Consider the following 5,511-nt stretch of genomic DNA (forward strand, 5'->3'; position numbering starts at 1 on the left):
GTGGATGCGCGCGCAGCCGGCGGAGCCCGGAAGAGGGTGGCGGAGACCGACCCGACGGCCACGCCCCTTCCTCAGCCCGCCCCTCTGGAGTCGACCCGCCCCGGCCGAGGCCCGCCCCACTGGCCCTCACGCCCGAAGGGGGCGGGGGAAGTGGTGTACGCAGGCGCGGGCGCGTGCCCGGGCCTCCCGGGGAGGTTACTGCGCAGGTTGTCGTGCTGTTTTCTGAGGGGTGCCGAGGTCCAGAACTGTCGCGTTTGGAGACGTAACTGTTTTTAATCCCCGTATCTGTTTCTCACTGGGCCGCTTCTGTACACTGGCTTCTGGGACACACACGTATTTACTGCATTTATTCAACATTTACCAACCGGTTCGGGACCAGCGGGAGCAAGGCTGGCCAACACCCAGACAGGCTTCTCCTTGTGCTATCAGAGGCTGACCAACCCACTTGTATTAATTAGGAGGTGGCCCTTTCTGCCTTGTTTCATCTTGGTCTCTCCTAACCTTGCTTGCAGACTCCTTGGACAGGAAGAGGGAAACACCACTCCCACGCTGCCCAGACACCTCAGTGAAAGCAACAGTTTTACTTTCTTGGTGTTGTCTTTTTCACCTTGTAGATTTTTCACCTTGTAGAACCCAGGTCGAGGTTTATTACATTTACGTTTAATTTATATTTTACCCTGCCCAATAATGTATATTGAACCCCGTCCCAGCCCCCAAGAAAAAAACAGGAGGAAAAAATCAACTTCTTTGCCGAAGGCTTTGCTCTATGGTATTAATGTATCCATCCTTGTGTCTTGTGCTTAATTGGCCATCTGGTAAGATCATGGAAAACAGTGCTGAGGGTGATTTGAACTGTGGAGGCCCAGTTCAAGAAGTATCAGAGGGGAAGAATATTAGTAAGTGGCCTAGAGATCATTCTTGTGATATTTTGACAAAGAATATGGCCGCTTTCTGCCATTGTTGTAAAAATGTGCTGGAGGGTAAACTGAAGAGTTTTGGATTAATGGCATTGGTAGAGGAGATTTCAAGACTGTCACTTGGTTACTAGCGGTCACTCTTATGTAAATCTACAGTGGAAAGGAGAAAGTGGGCAAAAAGAAATTCAGAATGAACAGTTTGAGGAGAAAAGGATCACCAGGAAACATAATGGAGCCAAGTCAATGAGATAAAAAGTTTAAAGAAAAGCCTGATGCTAAATGGAATAAAGGGAATGGTCACCTCAGGGCAAGACTCCACTCACCTAGGATTCCAACTTGTGAAAAGAAATTAAAAACTTAAGCAGTGAAGGAGACCATTAACAACATTAGCTGATGCTAATGTGATTGAAAGAGAGGACCATGTTCCAGCCCCAGCAAGCAGCAGAACTTGGCAGTTTCAGCCACATAGTTCTGGCCTTAGAGTCAAGGATACAAGAAAGGGGCTGTGGAATCTCCCTCCACAGCTAAGGAAAGCAAGCCATTGAGGCCAGGCATGTGCTGGGGTGTTCCTGAATGGAGGCCAAGAGAGGCCATTGTGTGAAGCTGTAAAGGTGAAGCCTGGATTGTGTTGGAGACCCCAAGATGTTGAACATAACAGGGTTGTGGGATTCCTGCCAAGGGATCTACAGACCTGTTGTGAGCCACTATGTGCATTCTGGGAATGGAAACTGGTCCTCTGTAAGAACAACTAGTGCTCTTATCCTCTGAGCCATCTCTCTAGTCCCATTCTTATTTCTAAAACATCTCTATGAGTTCATCACTGTATCCACCAGCTACTTTACAAATGAAAGGGTGTAATGTCATAAAGGGCCAAAGTCATGTAGGTGAAACTTTGCAGTGTTGAGACAGGAGCCTGACAGGACATGACTTGAGAGTTCCTACTCTGAGCTCTACCCTGCACTTCCTCCTTGGAGATCCTGGACATTACTGGATCATTTTGAAGTAGCATTGAACAGAAACACTGTTGTGAATGAAGAATTCCAAGGTCACATGTTAAGCAAAGAAACTGCAGACCATTAAATAGTTATTTCTTGTAACAGACCCTAGAATTTCTAAAGTTAAGGCTCAATGTAACTGATTGCTGTATAATCGAGGCTGTCTTGCCAAACATCTGTCTATGTAATGAAAGGTATACACACAATATTCATAGGGACATTGTAATGGCAAAGGACTAGAGACAAAAACAGAGAGCCATTACAGTAAATTATAAGTACATCCATATTGTGGTATATTATGTAGCTCTTTAAAAGATGACTCACTTATGTAATAGACACTGGGAGGCATCTTTTCTGTTGTCCTGGTACTACTGCCATGGCCAAACCTGAAAACAAAAGTCCCCAAAGAGTCTATAGTTTACTTCCAAAGAGCCACCAGTGGCTGGAACATGAACCTTCTAGCAAAGGATTGAATATTCTTCAAGGTGTAGATCTTGTTCCAGGAACCTCCCATCCCCACTCCACTGCTTCTCAACCTATTCCCTTCTTCATAGATGCTACCCACAGACACATGCCGTCGGCACTACTCAGTGAAAAGATGGACTGGAGAGATGAGGGGGACATCAGTCTCCATGGAAAACGCAGTGGTGAGGGCCCCCCCTTCCATTCTCTCCACATGGGACTCCTCTTCCCTTCTAGCATTAAGGAAGGGCTCCAAGTCATCAATGAAGGCTAAGTGTGCCTGCAGCAAGGGGGTACTGACCATCCCAGGGCATCTGTTCAGGCAGAAGACTTAACTGATCTAGTCTGCCCAATTGCTGCTTGCACTAGAGGAGGGAGGGAGCCTAGCAGGGGCTTGTGGAATGGAGTGTAAGTGTAGAGAGAGAGAGCAACTTAAACTGTACCCCACTTCCCACTCCAGCAATGGGATGTCATCCGAGGGCTGAAGCATAAACAATGGAGCCTTCGATCAGCTAGACAATACAGCAGATACATGAGGGTCACCAGCTCCCAGGGGAGGCATCTAGGACCCTTGGTACTTAATCATTGCCATACCCACATGGTCTTGCTTTACTTTTGTTTATGTATTCTTATTTTTCTTTTGTAAGGAAAAAGATATTATTTTACTCTGTATCCCATTTCAGAACATAAACAATTAGAGTCATTTTCAGATCTATTGTGCTTATTAAACCAAATGAATGCATCTCCTTGTTATTAGTTTTATAGTCCTAGTTTTGTTGGTTAATTTCCTGTGTTTTCAATTTTTGGTTCATAAGCTTATATTGAATTGCAGATTTTTTCCTCCTCTCTCTCTTCTCCCTTCCCTCTCACTCTCTTCTCCTCTCTCCCAGTCTTTCTCCCCCTTGTCTTTCACTCTTCTTTGGCTGATAGTGTTGGAGTTGGCACCAATCCAGAATCAGATATTAAAGTATCGCTGTCCCAATGCCTTAGAAGATACTGAAGATAATGCCAGAATTAGTACAATTTGTAATCTGCATTGTATACCATATTCCAGTGCTACCTGATTAAAAACAAATACATTTTTAATGTGGTTCATTAACTCTCAGGGATACCTAATTAAGTAAAAACAAATAGCAAAAAAGAATAAAACAACAATAACAAAAACAACAAACACACACACACACACACACACACACACACACACACACACACACAAACCTAGTTCATCTAAAGAAGAAGTAAGTGGTGTGCTTCAAAATTTAGCAGACTAACAAGCAAGTTAAAATCAAATTCAGGGGACCCTTTAGTCTTTAACTGAATTGAAAAGGGATTCAGTTCAGTCAATGATCATAACTAATGGTGTGCTACATCAATACAACTGCTTTAAAAGTTGAAAAAGAAACATTCTATCCATTACCAAAGTGCTTTCCCATCTCCACATACTTTGATGACTCTCAAAAATAAGATCCTCTGCAGCCATCGTATACGATAATGTGACATCTGAAAGATGTCCCATAACAAACAAGAGCACCATAGAAGATTAAAGATCACACTGAACATTTCTAAGAAAAACTCAAGCACTACAGCCTTAGTTTTTCTCTGACATCGATCGGGTCTGGACTTGGGACTGACAGCTGTTTTCTGGCTGACGACAGAAGTGGGTGATTTCAATGTAGAGTCATGTTCTAGGGGGGAAAAACAAACAGAGCTAACTTTGGACTAAGAGTTCACTCCGTGTGGCCAAATGAGCCACCTGTGACAGTCAGTGGAAACACATCTGCAGAAAAACAGACCCAATTCTTTCATTGCACCTCACTCTGGAGAAGCACTACCTAGAAACAAGGAGAACAGAATGGCAGTTGAGGGTTTCTCTATTGCCTTGCACATTTAACTGAAAGTTTAAATGAAGATAAGGATGTAACTCACAGGCCAAGTGCTTGCCTAGCATGGATGAAGCTCTGAGTTCTATCTCCAGAATTGCAAAACAAGAAGAAAAAGACGTTAGAAGTGTGTGTGGCATGGCACAAGCACCCCCTCTCCGGCCCCCTGATAACCCTGATGGATCAAAGGTAGAAGCTGTGAAATATTCCTGTACACTGTGTGAGTATATGTCACTGTGGTTGGTTTAATAAAGAAGCAGACTGGCCAATAGCTGAACAGGATAAAGTTAGCAGGAGAGCCAAACTGAGAATGCAGGAAGGAGAAGGATGGAGTCAGAGGAGTACCAGCAGATGCAAGAGAAGCAAGATGGGCATGCCCTACTGAGAAAAGGTACCAAGCCACGTGGCAAAGCATAGGTAAGAGTTACGGGTTAATATAAAAAAAAAAAAACTCTTATATTTAAATGTAAGAGTTAGCTAGTAAGAAGCCTGAGCTATTGGCCGAGTATTTTTAATTAATACTAAGTCTCTGTGTTGGTTATTTGGGAACTGGTGGTCAAGAAACAAAAGTCTGCCTACAGGAAGTGTTGCCAGGAACACAGACAAATCTGCTTGAACATACAGTTAGCCAGCCAGTTTTGCTCACAGACAGACACTGGTTCTGAGACAGCAGGCCTTGTTCCTAGCAGCCCAGCGAGCAGCCTGAGCACCAGAATGCTAGAATTATTTTCCCCTGTCACTGGTACCCAGGGTGCTGATGTGAGTAGGGCCAGGTCACGTGGTGGGCTGTGTAAGGTAAGAGCCTTGAGCTTAGCCTGGCAGTGGTGGCACACACCATTTATCTCAGGCAGAGGTAGACAGATCTCTGGGAGTTTGAGGTCAGCCTGGTCAACTAGTGAGTTCCAGGACAGCCAGAACTACACACAGAAACTCTATCATGAAAAACAAACAAACAAAAACAATAAAAAAAGAGCTTTGAGCTTAGAAAAATCTATTTATTATTGTTGTTGTTATTATTATTGTAATTAACACTACACTTCTCTGAGCCTCGACTATAGAATAGAATACAGTTCCATTGGCCCAGAACTATTGTTTAGAGAAGTGAGGAAGAAGAGTATTCTGACAGTATCTGGAACTCTGAGCATTCAGCAAGTCCTCACCCTTTTATTTGTCCTTCACTGATTTCCTCAGACAATGAGTTAAGTGAATTTTTAAAGATTTATTCTTATTGTTTTTAATTACGTGTGTGTGTGTGTG

The sequence above is a fragment of the Peromyscus eremicus genome, chromosome 4 (assembly GCF_949786415.1).
Source record: "Peromyscus eremicus chromosome 4, PerEre_H2_v1, whole genome shotgun sequence".
Classification (NCBI taxonomy): Eukaryota; Metazoa; Chordata; class Mammalia; order Rodentia; family Cricetidae; genus Peromyscus; species Peromyscus eremicus.